Source organism: Crinia signifera, chromosome 2 (genome assembly GCF_055691185.1).
Source record: "Crinia signifera chromosome 2, ASM5569118v1, whole genome shotgun sequence".
NCBI classification, from domain to species: Eukaryota; Metazoa; Chordata; class Amphibia; order Anura; family Myobatrachidae; genus Crinia; species Crinia signifera.
In genome coordinates, this window is record NC_139218.1 from 115811539 (window position 1) to 115829685 (window position 18147).

The 18147-nt window shown below is 42.9% G+C and overlaps 1 long non-coding RNA gene across 1 annotated transcript; it reads right to left on the reverse strand.

Moving 5' to 3' along the window:
- Nucleotides 1-811: 811 nt before the first annotated feature.
- LOC146058840 (uncharacterized) lies at nucleotides 812-11210 on the reverse strand. The gene is made up of 3 exons (XR_014469994.1): nucleotides 11105-11210; nucleotides 7456-7549; nucleotides 812-985 (listed from the first exon to the last, which is right to left on the reverse strand). It is a non-coding gene; the product is annotated as an uncharacterized LOC146058840 (long non-coding RNA).
- Between the last annotated feature and the right edge of the window lie 6937 nt (nucleotides 11211-18147).

Sequence of the window (18147 nt, forward strand, 5' to 3'; positions counted from 1 at the left end):
CACTCCAACTACTTAACCAGTGATGTTGATTTATTATAGTTAATAGATACAGCTATAGTCACTGTGAAAAAACACTGGTTCTCATTATTCAAAGCTTTGAGGGTTCTCAGCTTACCCACCCATGTATGCCTATTGGGCTGTAGTGGTGCTGGATACTGAAACAGCTTCATAAAGGTAATTACTGGGGTCTCATGTGCTAAGCAGGAGAGTTCTGTCCCACTTCCCACAAAGGGTAGTATTCAATGCGGCCGGCAAGGGGGTTAAACAGCGAGGATTGCAGAAAACCAACGATCCTTGCTGTTTAACCCCCTCGCCAGCCACTCGCCCTATTCAATGTTCTGAGGAAATCCTCACCATCACAGGACGGCGAGAATTCCCCAAATCAGCGAGACCTGTGGCTAATGCAAAAAACTCGCTGTTTTTAGCCTGCTACTGGAGCCGCATACATCAATTCCCCCTCGCTCAAAAAATGGACCGAGGGGGAATTGGCGTATGAGGGGGGTGCATTGAATACTGACAGGGTTAGTGGTGACAACGAGCAGGAATCCCTGCTCGTTGTCACCGCTCACCCACGGCATTGAATACACCCCAAAGACTCTCACTGTACTGAAAAATATTTGCAGCAGTACAATATACTGGAGGAAAGACTTCCCTAATGCCCAATATCTTTTCAACAAATACATGAAAAGTAAACCACACACATTGCCATGTTAGTTATGCTCATGTTTTAATAGATCAATTTATCACAAAGTAAAAACATTTCCAGTGATGTTATACAATAATTATATAGAAATGTATGTATATCATTAGTAAAAATGATAGATTTTATTCACTTTGTGATGTTAAAGCTGAATGAACATGATACATCTTCTTTGCAAATTTAGCAATTTTGCCAAAAGCTTTACCGAATCCCCTCTCATCTCTCATTTCTTCCCGGTCCTGTTGTAGCTCCCTTTTTTCATTCTCATTGTTGCCTTCTTCTTCCCTACACCAGAGAGAAAATGTTATTGTCAGCAAGTATAGTATTAGTTAATTGTAATGTAAACCATCATGATTAGTCATTTCTGTCTAATTCCGAGCAGCAGGTTAAGTAGTAAGTAGTATAGGATCAATTAAAATGACAAATTATGTTTGAAGAAACTTGAATTGACAACAAAAGTATAGAGGACACTCCCATTGTCATAAGAGGGATACATTTACTAAATATTCAACATTAAACTGACCTAAATCATCCCTGTGGGATTGCTGCCAATCTCTATTTTTATAAAGGGTCAATTATTTACAAGGCATGGTTTACTAAATTTACCCCCATGGCTTAGTAGCACAATGGAGGTAAGTAATTATACCTGTATGTCACACGCTTGACACTTTATTGTGTATTTGTCTCAAATATGTATTGCCAACATTGACAGAAAAACACATTGCTGCCAGGAATACACATTATAAATTGTTGAAAGTATTATAATTGCAGACCTTTCATTCATGACATTGCATATGACCAGCCAAGTCATGTGGTCTAAATGGGTGGTCATGGTTTACCAATATACTGTAGTCAATGCATTTTGGAAAAGCTGAATGGGTGCACAGAATCTCATCTTCCCTGCACCCACCTGCAATCATTTCAGTAATTTATCCAAATCTGGGGACCCTTAAAGGCAGAGGTAAGTTTAGACATCATGCAAAATAACAATTTAGCACCCCCTTCATTTAAACGATAAATTTATTCCTGATTAATTCACCTTGGATTATTTGCAGTTTTTCTTACATTCTCTTGCTGCATATTACTTTACTGTCCCAATACCTCTAATTTCCATTAATTAGAGTTGGTAAATAAAAAGGGTTTTTATGGTTGCCTCTACTCAGTGGAGACAGCAAGATACTGAGTTGCAGAGCTGGAGACCAGGTTGAGGTGTTGCATATTTTTTAGCTGAGATAGATAGATGATGTAAGCCTGCACTCTGCTGCTCTGTGATTTAATATAGCACCAGGTGCCCTCCCTGACAGACCAAGATTAGGTGGTTCCCCACACACAGCAGATGGATGTGCAGCACTCAGGCGACTTGGAGTAAGGAAGACCGAGTCCTGTATTAAAGCCAGGTCTCTGCCTTCCTTACTCCAAGTCGCCTGAGTGCCAGCAATAATTGGACCTGTTGCCTTCCCTCAGCCAAACAAATTGTTCCGCTGTAGAATACAATGTTGCAGGGCGGCACTCCAAGGATTTCAAAATAATGCCAACGTTTCAAATCTTTACTAGCTTTTCATCCCTGAAGAAAAATCTAGTAAAGATTTGAAACATTGGCAATTGACACTGCTATGTCCGGTCATTATTTTAAAATGCTTGGAGTGCCACCCTGCAACATAGATTTATATATATAGTGGTGGACAAGTGCGCCTTCAGTGTTAAACATAAAAGGAGGATATCCTTAAAAAATAAAGTGATATGCGTACCAGAAGAAAAGAAAAATATCACTCGTAGCAGTGTCTTTTTTGTGACCGCCTCCTGATTGGTCTTCCTCGTCCACCAGTGCAGAACTCGGATGGAGTATACGTGCCCAAAGGAGAGGATATATTTGTGTTAAGAATCCAGAAATGTTTGGTACAGATGGAACCGGGCTCGTCTTTGCAGGGGATGGCGATGGCGACGCCAGCCGCCATCCCCCGTCATCTGTATCTGCGAAAGGGGGCGCGTGCACGAGATGAGCGCGCGTCCCCTTTCGCATGGTTCCACCGAGTCCCCGCCGGCTTGTCGTCGGTCACCCGGGGTCCCCACCGCCTCCCCACACTCCCCCTAACCCTGTCTAACGCGCGTCTCAGTCAGATGGAGAACTGGGCTGCTGGCGGATCGCCAGCAGTGACAGTCTGGCGATTCGCCAGCAAGAGGGAGCCCAGCTCCATCTGTGTAACTGGTGATTAGTGATGGTTTACTGCCACCGTGTGGTCAAAACTTATAATTCACCCAGTGTATCTTATTGTTTAAAAAAAAATATATATAAATGACTGACTCACACTAGACAGGGATCTGATACCGACAGAGACAGCTGTAGACCTTTCCAGCTTAAGGTACCTTAAACAGAGAGACCCTCCCATAAACGGGGGTAAGAAGTAGGTGGTGTGATAACGTTTTAAAAGGTTTTAATAATAAAAAAGACGTATGTAATGGACTCATACAATTTAAACAAAATATAAAAGCTTCTATAGTAATAAAGTGCGCTGCTAACAGCAGCTGGTTAAGGGACTGTCAGACCCTGATATGTGGACAAAGTAAACAAAGAGTTAACCAGCGCTGGCTTGTTTCTCCAATAAGGTGACGGTTTCTTTCAAGCTAAAAATTTAATAAAATTAGAAAACATAAATATAGTAAATGTATAGACACAAGAATAACTATAATGAATAAGGTTAAAATAATTCAATACCCTTGTAGGACATTTGGGGACTCCTATATCTGGGATGTTTTGTTCCACTTGCGGGAATGTCTCTAATTATAGCAGCATGTAATTGAAAGGTGGCCGAATCCTCATGCAGTTTGCAGAGCAATAGAATTTGTAGTTCGGTAAACCTTGGTGTGCTTGGAGTAATAGATGCAGGTCCAATCCAAATCTATTATAAGCAGAATGACCAGGTAGAGAGAGTGAGACCCGTATCCAGTGGAGCTTGTTGATAAGCGATATTCCCCAGGAGTACAATATGTCAAAAGGGTGTAAAGGCTATGAAGCTCTACGCGTTTCCCTGGGTATAAACACCCAGCTTCCTCAGGAGCATCTGTTTATACCCAGGGAAATGCCGGTAAACCCGGAAACTAATTAGTACAGGGCTATATATACCCAGGAGGTGCACGGTCCGGGTTCTTATGACCCTTGATGAAGTCCCAAGCATAACAAAGGGATGAAACGCGTTGGTAAATCTGGGTACTAACTCCACTCTCCATGGTGCATGAAGCACACTCCAGATAAGCTTTTATATTTTGTTTAAATTGTACGCGTCCATTACATATGTCTTTTTTATTATTAAAACCTTTTAAAACGTTATCACACCACCTACTTCTTACCCCCTTTTGTGGGAGGGTCTCCCTGATTAAGGTACCTTAAACCGAAAAGGTCTACAGGGGTCTCTGTCGGTATCAGACCCCTGTCTAATGTGAGTCAGTCATTTATATATATTTTTTAACAATAAGATACACTGAGTGTACTATAAGTTTTGACCACACGGTGACAGTAAAACATCACTAATCACCAGTTATACCAAGCATTTCTGTTTTTTTAACACAAATATATCCTCTCCTTTGGGCTCGTATACTCCATCCGAGTTCTGCACTGGTGGACGAGGAAGACCAATCAGGGGGCGGACACAAAAAAGACACTGCTACAAGTGATCTTTTTCTTTTCTTCTGGTACGCATATCACTTTATTGTTTAAGGATATCCTCCTTTTATGTTTAACACTGAAGGCGCACTTGTCTACCACTGACTTTGTTTTTGAACCAGTCACGTCGGGAAAACGTGATCATTTGAGACATTTTGCAGTCACTTGTATCGTCTTTGAGTGTTATTAATTTTATTTATATGTAATTTCAGTTATCACTATTATTCAATTCACTACGTGTCACTGTTTTAAGGTTGCAGCACTTAGTGCACCACACATATTATATATATATAGTATGTGTATGTATGTATATATGGAAGTTCTCAAACTAAAGCATACACATATTAAGCCTCTATAATGGCACATTTAAAGAAGATTGCAGCAACTTATAACTGAATTCTATGTTTCAAATATGAAAATAATGATGTGCCAATTTACATTTTACTGCAGCCAAAGCAGCCCATAGAACCAGGGGCATGCTCATGTGCAGCACCTACAGTAGATCGGTATTGTGCATGTGCTATTCCTGTTCATGTCATCTATATTGTATAGGCATGGTGACCTTGATTTAACTGCTACCGAGCAACTCCATAGAAGCTGGTGGGCAGGGCCGGCGCTACCCACTCAGCAGCTCCTGCAAAGCAGGGAGGCGCCATGCTGAAAAGGTGCTGTCTCCCTCCCTGCTCTGCTAAAGCTGCCTCAGCCCTCACTGTCACTGCCTCCTGCATGCCGCCCACAGCGTCTGTCTAACAGCGGGCAGCAGTATGGAGAGGCTGAGCAGCTCCCTGCACCGCGCACACACTGTCCTCCTCCTGCGACCTGCTCCCTCTTCCTCACGGACACTTGCGCTGAGGCATGTAGCGCTGTCTGTGAATGCCTGGATGACATGTCATGTCAGGATCCGCCCCCTACCCATTGCCTCCCCTTCCTTCTTCTCAGTGTGCTGTGCCAGTGCCGCTGACAGTCCTCAACACTCCGCCCCCTCTATCTCCTCCCCTCTTCTTCCATCTCCTCCATCCTCCATCAGCGGTGGCAAGGGGCAGGTGTGTCTGCTGGCATCACTTTAAGTGAGGAACCGCCACTGATACCAGGACTGTGATGCGAACACAGCATGTTCGCATTAGTGCAAGGTCCCATAGTAATCAATAGGCATATCCCCTCTGGCTTGATTAATGTGAATGCATAGCAGGAGCATATGAATAGAGTATACTCAACTATGCCAGGTGTTGTATACCGCAATAAGTATGCATTGCAGCAACAACAAAATTGGACACATTTTTATATGACTGATCAGTCTGGGGTTTTGCTGGTCTTTGGAGAAATTATCTTTCTTTGCTATTTCATCATTTAAGTGTTAGGGCGAGACGTATTAAAATAAACCGCCGCCCACCGCGATGCCAGCGCATATGTACTAACATATGCGGCTAGCATCGAGGTGCAATGACCCCCCGCGATACCTGTACTGTGGTGTGCGGGGGGGGTCTCCGTTATCTCCCTGCCGCCTGCTTCTCCCCTTATGCCGGGGACAGCTAAACAAGCTGTCCCCGGCGCCTCCTCCTCCTCCCCCCTGCAGCCAGAAGGACGTCCGGCTGCTTTACTAGGGGAAGGAAGGGCTTACCTTCCGGGTCCTGGAGGACCTGGCCTAAGGTTAGCCAAAGAGAGGGGGAGAGGGGGGTCGGCGGGTTTGTGGCGGAGGCGTCGGGCGGCGAAAAGAAGCCCATAGGCCTACAATGCGGTATCGTGGCGGCGGAGTTTTAATACATACTGTAGGAAAATGCGGTAAAACAGGGGTTTTACCGCATTTTCCCCTTAGTACATCCCACCCTTAATGAGAATATGTGTATAGAGTACAGTGTATTAAAGTAATTGAGAAATATATTTTTCATAGTTTTAACTAGAAGTGCTGCAGCAATCAGGATAAAGAAGTATATTTAGCTTCATAGAGAGAAGTATTGTTTATTGTCCACCCCTATATGCTGGACATGGATAGCAACATCACTTAATATTAACCCACAGGCCTGTGTGATTGCATTTGGGAAGATCAAACATGGAGTGAAGTCGGGTAAGATCATTTACCTTCAGAGATATTGTATTGTGCATCATAAAGGAAATAGATTTACCAACTAACCAACTATTCACTTACCCGGAAAGCTGACTGCAAAATACACCAGTCAAAATGACTAATACTAACTCTACCAAGGCACTGTGAGAAACTGCTTTTATTAACAAAGCTAGTTTTCACCCTCTAACAAATAGTTACATTGAGTGAGCTAAGGACTTCGCCACCTCCAACACATTCTGAATGTACAGCCTGGACCGCTGTCACTGTACTCCCTGCCTGCAGGTCTCTAAGACCTATGCTCATAGCCAGTACTTTCTGTTCACCCTAATATAACTAGTCATATTTTCTCTGTATCCATTTCTGTGTGCCAGATTCCACATCAGTTCTCTGCGCACTGTATATGTCCCTCTACACCTGCTTCTCACACTACTTACCCTAACTCTGCACTTATTTTCTTTTCTCTATTTTGACACTATCTTTCTGCACGACACTGTTGTACCAGAGCCATGGCTCCTCAATCCTGTGCATTCCCTATTCACTCTGCATGCTTTCTGCCCCCTAGCAGGGTGTGTTGTGCAAAGCTGCTAGGGGTCAAGGGTGCAGGTGGAGGGGGGAGAGGATGATAGGAGGAGAGAGAGGACTACTTTGTCCTGACCATCTCATCATGTCCTGACCATCTCTGTCATGCTCACTCTCTTTTGCCTAAAATCAAGCTTGAAGGGAAATAATGTTTTCAGTAAAACTGACTCCATATATTACATTAATAATATATTGTTATAACCAAATTAGAAATGGAAGCTTTCAGATTAACTGACACGGACACCTAAAAGCTGCATTTTACATGTTAGGTGCTGTCCATAACCACTTGCTAAACCTTTTAGTGACTTTCACTAAGAGTAAATGTAAGTATATCATACTGTAATACCAAAGTATACAACTAAGTAACAAAAGTTAAGTAATAAGCAGTAGCAAGTTGTCAACAAAATGATTTATATATATATAAATGAATGTAGTTAAATAATTATGACAACTTACTTTTCCGCTTTCCCAAGTTGTACAAGGCAGGCAAGGGCCACAACTGCTGTCGCCAGAATTACCAATTTGGTCATCTTCTCGGGATTCTAAGATTCTGTTCAATAACATACATTGTAATGACTTTCTGCATGCAGACATCATTTACACATTGTTTCATCATATATACAAATAATACTATTAATCCTAATTTGTGTCCTTTTTATTTTTGGTTAAAAAGTTAATAGAATAGAAACCAAAACTTACACCCACTGTCTAGTTACACCTTGTCGGCATACAACTTACTTTCTTCATAAGATTTTTATTTCCAGGGAGTTTGACTGCACAATCCTCTCTATCAGTTCCCCACCATGACATTACCTGGCCAATGTTAGTGTCATAGAGGTGAGATAATAAATGCCAACCCTCATGAAATGAACAGGCGGCTCATAAAAATGTTTGTTTTTTCACCTCGCCATTATGCAGTTCAACTACTATACAAGGCTTACCATCATTTCCCATTAAAAGAAATATGATTATCATCGCACCAATTCTCCCACTGTTATCTCTGATAATGAGCTCATTATCTGAGGAAGCCGCTGATTCCCTAAGGAGACGGGGAAACGCGTCATTTGATATTTGTTTTCTTCACTGAGCAATGTTTTTTCGGTACTTGTTTAGTTTCACGGTGGCAGCGTCAGTCGGAGCAACGTCTGTGTCCCCTTGCGGGACTATCCACGCTATCTAAAATCAACTCCATGCCAACGTGGATAGTGGGGGTATGAACCAATTCACGTTGGCATGGACCTCTACTTCATCTTCAGTCTCCTTGACAATTTTGACACCTACTTCTGAACTGATGCTGATTTTAGTTCTACCAGCTATACCCCTATTTATACTGTATCTTTCAACACACCCTGTACGTTACCTTGTAATTTTTTTTTTTTTTGTTTGCTACGTACGGCGCTGCGGACACTTTGCGGCGCCTTATAAATAAACGTACTACTACTACTTTATTCTAGATAGTTTTCCGAGCGCTGAACCCGGAAGTAGCGGGTGGCCATGCTGCCGCCATGAAACTAAACAAGTACCGTTTTTTCCTTGGACAGCTTTAACCAAGGAGCCTGGGCTTCTGGAACATACAATGCCAAATTCTGCTAATTCAGCTACAAGCAATTAAAAAATTAATTGTGAATGGCCAGACAAGGGAATATAGAGTGTATACCTCTATCTCCCATAAAGTGGACATAATCATTGCTTATCCACCCCCCACCCATCCCCCCCCCAGTAGGGTAATACAAACCCTGGGACAATAACAGTTTCTTATACAGATCTCACTTACAACTACTAATCCTGCTGGGGCAACATGTAACATCTAATTGGTTTGGACTTACCATCACCACAACAAAAAATTAACCCTACTTACTTCATAGGATTAACCCTTTATGAATATTGATCATCCCCTGTTGTGGAATTTTTTTTAAAATTATCTTTTATATTTATTCCAAATGAATTTTTCATAATTTTATATTGGTATTTTTATCACTGGTCAGTGAATTTCAGTGTAATAATTAATTTATTATATTTTCTTATATATACATTGTTCCAGCGCGTTTTATGCAATTTTTTTCATTCTTTGGGAATGGGCATTTCCCTAAGTAAACCCCGCTAGAACCTCCTGCGTTTCGACCTGCACACATATATATTTATTAATTTGTCTGCATGCAGTATTGTATATGGTCCACACTCCAATTTTTTTTTTACTAGAGACATTGTGCTATTGGGTATAGCGTCAATATTTCACTTTTTATTTCCTATAGGGGCCTCACATTCTCACATACCACCAGTCAAGGGGTTTTCATGATAGTTTTGGTGTTGAGGTCCTTATATCCTCTAGGGTAGGGGTCCTCAAACTATTTTGCTCTGGGACCCCATCAGATAATAAAAATAATTACAGGACCCCAGCAATTTACTGCAGAAGGTCATCACATCACACGTGTAGTCAGCAGACAGCACATACATGGCAGCATTGTGGGCACAGCGTGATAGGAGGAGTCTAACATAACAGACAATTCAACAGATGTTTCAGACTCACTGACTGAGATTAGAAAAGTCATCAGCCTGATGGTCAGCAACACGGAGTCACGACCCCATGCTGAGAAATTCAGGACCCACCTTGGGGTCAGGACCCACAGTTTGAGAACCGCTGCTCTAGGGCAGTGGTTCCCAAACTGTGTGCCTAGGCTCCCTGGGGTGCCTTGGGACACTTGCAGGGGTGCCTTGGATTAGTGGTCTAGAAGCAATTGAAATTATTTATGGTCATTGCAAAAGGCAAAAACATTGCTGGTGGGCTACCGATAATAAAATATGTGGACAAACAGAAGCTAATCCTGTTCCTCACCCATAAATAAACCTATATATGACATACAAATCAATGTACAGAATAAGAAACTTTTGGACTAGGGGTGCCGTGAAAAAAATTCTGATGCTCTAGGGTGTCGTGATTTTAAAAAGTTTGGGATCGACTGCTCTAGTTGAACCTGTCATCCCTTCCATTATCTACATTTGCTCTCCATGCTATTCATCTCTTATTACCTGGGCACCTTTGGGTAGATGTCATTTATTAGCTCCATGGCACTCCTACAAAATTCCATGACAAATTTGCTTCCTAGCTCCCTCACTTCCTGTCTATAGATCTCCATTCATTATATTAGGTAATTAAAAAATCATAATCAATATCCCCAAAGTATCCTCTGCATATAAACTCCTTTACCTTCACATCATTGCTTGGTCTATCCAAGTGGATCTCCTCACCCTTCCATGTGTGGAAGTTGATTTGGGCTTCACTCACCATTGTGTAATTTCTGATTACTCCAAGTCCACTTAGCATCCCCCACCTATTACCTCACTACCTCCCCAGTAGACTCTATCCCCTCCAACCTCCACAATACCTATCTCTTTAGACCTCACCATCCCTTTTATTAAAAGCTTATCCTTGATTGTATTGTATGCAACTGCCTAACTGGTTTCATTTCCTCCCAGTCTGCTTGACCACATTTCAGTCTGGCTTCCATCATATCTACTCCACTGAAACTGCATCTGTGGTTAGTCTGTAACCACCTCATTGCAACAAACTCCAAGAGCCCCTACTCTCTGCTTACTCTTCTAGACCTTTCTGCTGCTAGATCTTTGTACTGTGGACCACCATCTCCTACTGCAAATCTTTCACTATCTTGGTCTTCATAATACTGCCCTCGTACTTCTCTAGCTGCTCCTTCTTTGTCTCCTCTCCTGAAACCACATCCCTTCAACTAAAAGTAGGTGTCCCCTGGGATTCAGTTCTTGAACATCTCATTTTCTATCTGTATAGTATGTACTCTTTAGATGATCTCATTAGCTTGTTTAAATTCCAATATGCTGTCATCTCTGTGCTGATTATATTCTAATTGACCCTCTACAGAGACTACATATTGATATTTGTTTTATAAGCTAAAATCTCAGTATTATATTATATATATTTTTTACTTTAATCAGAAAAGTATATAGCAAATTACATGTAGTTAATTCTGTTCAACATGTGCTAATACTGATGCCAAATAAATAGTTGTAGAAGAATAATCAATTTTCCAGAATATGAAATACAAAGATCAGTAAGAATATTAGACGTACTCACCTTAAGTCCTTGTTTGTGTTAGCACAAGCCTTTTCTCCAAGAGTGCTAACTATAAATCCTTCCAGCTCTTTATAGTGTGGAGGTAATTAGTATTCAACCGTTAGCTGTTTGAGGTAAACATGACATACAAGTCACAAGCATCTGAAGTGATACCATCAATCTAAAACAATCTTGTGATATGTCAAGTTATATTGAATCTGAGCTCTATCCGGTTCTCACAGGATATTACTGTGTACTCTATGAAGTTTCAGTTGTCCTGCAAAAAGAGAGGGGTGCATCGGGACACTTGCAAGTATGCCTGGGATTGGTGAAGGACCTATTCCAATTATTTATGGTCAAATTAATAGTCATTCCCAGAGATGGCGGCTGACAGTCTTGTCCCTCACCACATAACTGAATCTAAGGATGACATATAAATACAATTTATAGATGGAGCCGGCCTCTTCCTTGCAGGGGCTGGTGATTCTATCTCCAGACCCCACCAGCGGCCGGCTCTCGCCAGGGGCGCACGAGACGCTCGCGTGGGCCCTATGGCTACGGAGCTTTCTCCACTGCCCACCGCCTCCCCCGGTGCCCCTCGCTGCCATCCTGAAACTGGGACGCGCATGCGTGTGAGATGCATGCACGTCCCAGTCAGATGGAGCGCCTCTGTGCCGGCGATCTGTACATCATTTTATATTTTTTTCTAAATTTCTCATTAATAAACTTTTGGCCTAGGTATTTATTTTTATTAGATGTGTGTTTTAGATGTTATCATTATTCTCTGTGTCAACAGCATGTCCGGAGAGGCCGCTGCGATGGGGAAGCTGCCGCGAACGGGGATGTGTCCTGTAAAGGCATTGCTAGGTGACGGAGAACCCAGAAGATACCAGGTGATCTCAGCAAGCTAGATCACGTGAGTGGCCTGAACTCTTTCTGACGTCCCGCAGGACGCCGACATTCTGCAAGTGAACGTGACGCCCTCCAGAAGTGACTGTAGACCGTAGACCGAGATCATCTCCACGGCATCGGTAAGGTATTTATACCGTCTTATTGTATTGCACTTTTACACCCTGATGAAAAATGTTTAAATACATTTGAAACGTTGGTACACCCATTTGGTTTCTGAGTTGTTCTTCACTGGAGTGCCACCCTCATGCACCTGGATACATAGGAGTTATCTTTCTCCCGGGAGGGCACCGAGTCCTTTTACCAGTGATCAGTGCCGGCCACCCCCATCTTGTACTAAACACATATATATATATATATATATATATATATATATATATATATATATACTGTGTGGTGCACAAACAGCGCTATCCCTCACTTAGGCCCTTATTCTGATCCGTGCGGCCACAGCCGATGATGCGGCCAGGACCGTGCGTGCGAAACCCCGCCTTCCATACGGATCGCCAACTCCGTCTGTATGCGGTAAGAAGCTGGCCGAACGGACCGCACGTGTATTTTTCACGGAATACGCCTCCTCCATCTAAGGGAACCTCCCCCATCATTCGATGGTCGCAGACCATCGAATGCAGGACCGAGTGCTCCACCAGCTCCCGCAACCTCAGACCACACGGACATTTTTCCGTGCAAAAGCAGGGATCTGGGCGGGCAGCTGACATCCGGCGATGTCATATGTCCGCCCCCTACACGTGCGTCACGGCCGCATTACCATACGTACGCCCAGCATTTAGAGAAACCCCTCTAAACCCATGAGGAAGTCCCAGCATACAGGAAAGGGACGAAACCGGTCGGGCTACACATACCTCTCCACTCCCAATGACTTCAATCAGATAAGCTCATGATTTTATGTCAAATGTACGGGTCCATCTACTGTTTCTGTTTTTATTTATTATGCGTATTGTTTGGAAATAAATGTGTTTTATAAAAACAATATTACGCTATCAGCTTTCCCCTTTGTTGGGAGTTTTTTGGTTTTAAGGGCCTTTATACCAAGCCTGATGGGAACTACACCTGGACAGAGCGAACCCCAGTGTGAGTCCATCTCTTTTTAAAACTCTTTTTGGTACTTGTGAGTTATCTGGGCGTCCGATTTTTTGATTGTATGCCTTAAGTTAAGGCATACAATCAGATGCGATGCGATGCGATATCGCATCGCATCGCATCGCATGCGACCATCGGATGCGATGACCCGATTTTTCCATAGGAATCAATGTTAAAATGGACTGAGTCCATTTTAACATGGAATTCAATGGGAAAAAGGGGTCCTTTTCATACCCCTACTATCCAAGTGGGCATGGAGTTGGATATAAACCTGTGGCGAGCGTAGCAAGCCACCGAGCCCGAAGCGTGGCGAGCGAAGCGAGCCCCGCGAGGGGACGGTATTCCGTGTCCTCTCGCGGGGCTCGCTACGCTCGCCACGCTTCGGGCTCGGTGGCTCGCTACGCTCGCCACAGGTTTATATCCAACTCCATGCCCACTTGGATAGTAGGGGTATGAAAAGGACCCCTTTTTCCCATTGAATTCCATGTTAAAATGGACTCAGTCCATTTTAACATTGATTCCTATGGAAAAATCGGGTCATCGCATCGCATCGCATCCGATGGTCGCATGCGATGCGATGCGATGTCCCGATCCGACCCGATTTAAAAATCGGACGCCCGGATAACTCACAAGTACCCTCTTTTTTTATCACAGGGTGATTACACGTGTGATAACAATAACAGCCACAAGGTGGCGTTGTTCACCTTTTAAAGTATTTTCTCATGCACTAAGCACTTTAGAGAAAAACATCACCTTTTTGCACAGATTTATATATATTCTTTCACTGAAACCCTGATATCATCCTTTTATATAAACGCATGAACATCTCCACGCCTCCAGCGGATTCTGGAAGGAGAAAGGGATGAATATCTGGGAGTGAAAGACACCACTACACGTGAATTTGCTTATTTGTTGTGGTACGCACATAGAAAATATATTAAGGATTGTCAGAGTTTTATTCTTGTCAAGGCGCAGAAGTTTTACCACCAAATAGACATACATATATATATATATATATATATATATATATATATATATATATATATATATATATAGTAGCGTGGTGACGGCGGCACTCAGAGTAAATAAGTAGACAGGAGACCTGATGATATATATATATATATATATATATATATATATATATATAGGGGGGGCCAGCACTCACTACAACAAACTGACTCACCTTAACATTCAAATAATCAATTAAATAAATAATGGGGTTTTAGTTCATGAATTGATCAATGCATTTAAGCTTGCAGCCCATCGCCAAGGGACCCCATTTCACTGCAAGTCCTACACTAACAACTGGTTTTCATGGGAACCTGGCAACTGATTGCACATCATAGCTAAAATGAACATGTGTTTTTTTCCTGGGTTAAAGCTCAACTGCCAAGTACCTTATGGCTTTTAAAGGTGAGACCATACCAAACACAACACCTGAATTAGTATTAAAGGGGCAGCTGTCACAGGTTTCAGGTAAATGAGCTTATCTAGGGTGCATGAGAAAGCTATGATCACAGTAACAGAGGTTAATTAAAAATCAACCCAAATATATAGATAAATAAATGTTTAATTAACCTCTGTTCTGTATATATATATATATATATATATCTAAGGATGGGGGTTGTGACCCTGTCTGCGCTGTGGGTTTAGCAGCACCTCTAAATACCTTGCTGTTAATAGAGGTATAGGGAAAACATAGGTCTACTTGCTGTCTTGTCCATGTGGGTTACACTACGTGGGCAAGACAGCAAGGCAGTTCAAGGAACGCATGAATGGCCATCAGGGCGGCACTCCTGGCAGGAACCAGTGACCAGGCGGTGGCCAGACATTTCGCACTGGCACACCATAGTATGGCGCTGTTGCGCTACCGCATGATGGACCATGTACCATCATCCCCACGGGGGGGGGGGGGGGGGGGGTGTGACAGGAACAGACAGTTGCTCCGGTTAGAGAGCAAATGGATATTCACTCTGAACACTGTCAACCCTGGGGGGCTCAACGAGGCCATCAACTATAACTGTTTCCTCTGAGCACTAAAGGTCTCAGGGATAGGTTGGAACCAGGAGGCCTTCTTGTTAACATGGTACAGGGAGCAATATATTGCATTATATACCAAAGTTGTATGATTCAGAATTTCGAGAAATCCTAGAGGGGATGGCAACACTGAGAATAGTGTCCAGAAAATTTACCACAAAAGGGGCCGCCACATTAAGTGGTTTCCCTAAAAACCCTGACCATCACTCATTATTATTTGTTAATCAATATCACAGGCACAAGCACTTTAGATATTACTCAGGGACACATGGTATTTCTAATTTACATCACATAAGAAAATGACCAGAGATACACTTTTTGTGGTTTATACTGCCATCTTGTGGCCTTAATGCACTCATACATGCACTTTATTTGTCATACTTACATGACATCCCACTGTAGGTAATTGTGTTTAATATTGCATGTTTTTTTTTTAACTCATTATGTATTGCTACTTATCACTGTTTATATATGTATATGTTCGATTTACTCGCCAGACAGCGAGCACGTTTTTACACTGTTTTGATTATTGTAATTTCTCTGCCCACAGTGTTGCCCTACTCCTGACGGCTCCCGGAGCCGGCACCATGTCACTTCCGGCCAGCAGACCGGAAGCAGCAGCACGACACGGACGGTGAACGTCGGGCGGCGGGGAGAGACCTGGGAAGCTGGTAAGGTATTTATTGCACGTGTGTTCATGTAACTGCAAATGTCCTGAAGACGGGCCCAGCCCGAAACGGCGTAGACGTTGAATATTGAAGTGTGTCCTCTTTCACATGTGTGTGCAGCTTTCTCCAAATGAACCAGACCACGGTTCAGTATCCCACAGACATGCAAAAAGAAACGGAGAGGGAGCCTTCCATACGGATCGCCAACTCCGTCTGTATGCGGTAAGAAGCTGGCCGAACGGACCGCACGTGTATTTTTCACGGAATACGCCTCCTCCATCTAAGGGAACCTCCCCCATCATTCGATGGTCGCAGACCATCGAATGCAGGACCGAGTGCTCCACCAGCTCCCGCAACCTCAGACCACACGGACATTTTTCCGTGCAAAAGCAGGGATCTGGGCGGGCAGCTGACATCCGGCGATGTCATATGTCCGCCCCCTACACGTGCGTCACGGCCGCATTACCATACGTACGCCCAGCATTTAGAGAAACCCCTCTAAACCCATGAGGAAGTCCCAGCATACAGGAAAGGGACGAAACCGGTCGGGCTACACATACCTCTCCACTCCCAATGACTTCAATCAGATAAGCTCATGATTTTATGTCAAATGTACGGGTCCATCTACTGTTTCTGTTTTTATTTATTATGCGTATTGTTTGGAAATAAATGTGTTTTATAAAAACAATATTACGCTATCAGCTTTCCCCTTTGTTGGGAGTTTTTTGGTTTTAAGGGCCTTTATACCAAGCCTGATGGGAACTACACCTGGACAGAGCGAACCCCAGTGTGAGTCCATCTCTTTTTAAAACTCTTTTTGGTACTTGTGAGTTATCTGGGCGTCCGATTTTTTGATTGTATGCCTTAAGTTAAGGCATACAATCAGATGCGATGCGATGCGATATCGCATCGCATCGCATCGCATCGCATGCGACCATCGGATGCGATGACCCGATTTTTCCATAGGAATCAATGTTAAAATGGACTGAGTCCATTTTAACATGGAATTCAATGGGAAAAAGGGGTCCTTTTCATACCCCTACTATCCAAGTGGGCATGGAGTTGGATATAAACCTGTGGCGAGCGTAGCAAGCCACCGAGCCCGAAGCGTGGCGAGCGAAGCGAGCCCCGCGAGGGGACGGTATTCCGTGTCCTCTCGCGGGGCTCGCTACGCTCGCCACGCTTCGGGCTCGGTGGCTCGCTACGCTCGCCACAGGTTTATATCCAACTCCATGCCCACTTGGATAGTAGGGGTATGAAAAGGACCCCTTTTTCCCATTGAATTCCATGTTAAAATGGACTCAGTCCATTTTAACATTGATTCCTATGGAAAAATCGGGTCATCGCATCGCATCGCATCGCATCGCATCCGATGGTCGCATGCGATGCGATGCGATGTCCCGATCCGACCCGATTTAAAAATCGGACGCCCGGATAACTCACAAGTACCCTCTTTTTTTATCACAGGGTGATTACACGTGTGATAACAATAACAGCCACAAGGTGGCGTTGTTCACCTTTTAAAGTATTTTCTCATGCACTAAGCACTTTAGAGAAAAACATCACCTTTTTGCACAGATTTATATATATTCTTTCACTGAAACCCTGATATCATCCTTTTATATAAACGCATGAACATCTCCACGCCTCCAGCGGATTCTGGAAGGAGAAAGGGATGAATATCTGGGAGTGAAAGACACCACTACACGTGAATTTGCTTATTTGTTGTGGTACGCACATAGAAAATATATTAAGGATTGTCAGAGTTTTATTCTTGTCAAGGCGCAGAAGTTTTACCACCAAATAGACATACATATATATATATATATATATATATATATATATATATATATATATAGTAGCGTGGTGACGGCGGCACTCAGAGTAAATAAGTAGACAGGAGACCTGATGATATATATATATATATATATATATATATATATATATATATATATAGGGGGGGCCAGCACTCACTACAACAAACTGACTCACCTTAACATTCAAATAATCAATTAAATAAATAATGGGGTTTTAGTTCATGAATTGATCAATGCATTTAAGCTTGCAGCCCATCGCCAAGGGACCCCATTTCACTGCAAGTCCTACACTAACAACTGGTTTTCATGGGAACCTGGCAACTGATTGCACATCATAGCTAAAATGAACATGTGTTTTTTTCCTGGGTTAAAGCTCAACTGCCAAGTACCTTATGGCTTTTAAAGGTGAGACCATACCAAACACAACACCTGAATTAGTATTAAAGGGGCAGCTGTCACAGGTTTCAGGTAAATGAGCTTATCTAGGGTGCATGAGAAAGCTATGATCACAGTAACAGAGGTTAATTAAAAA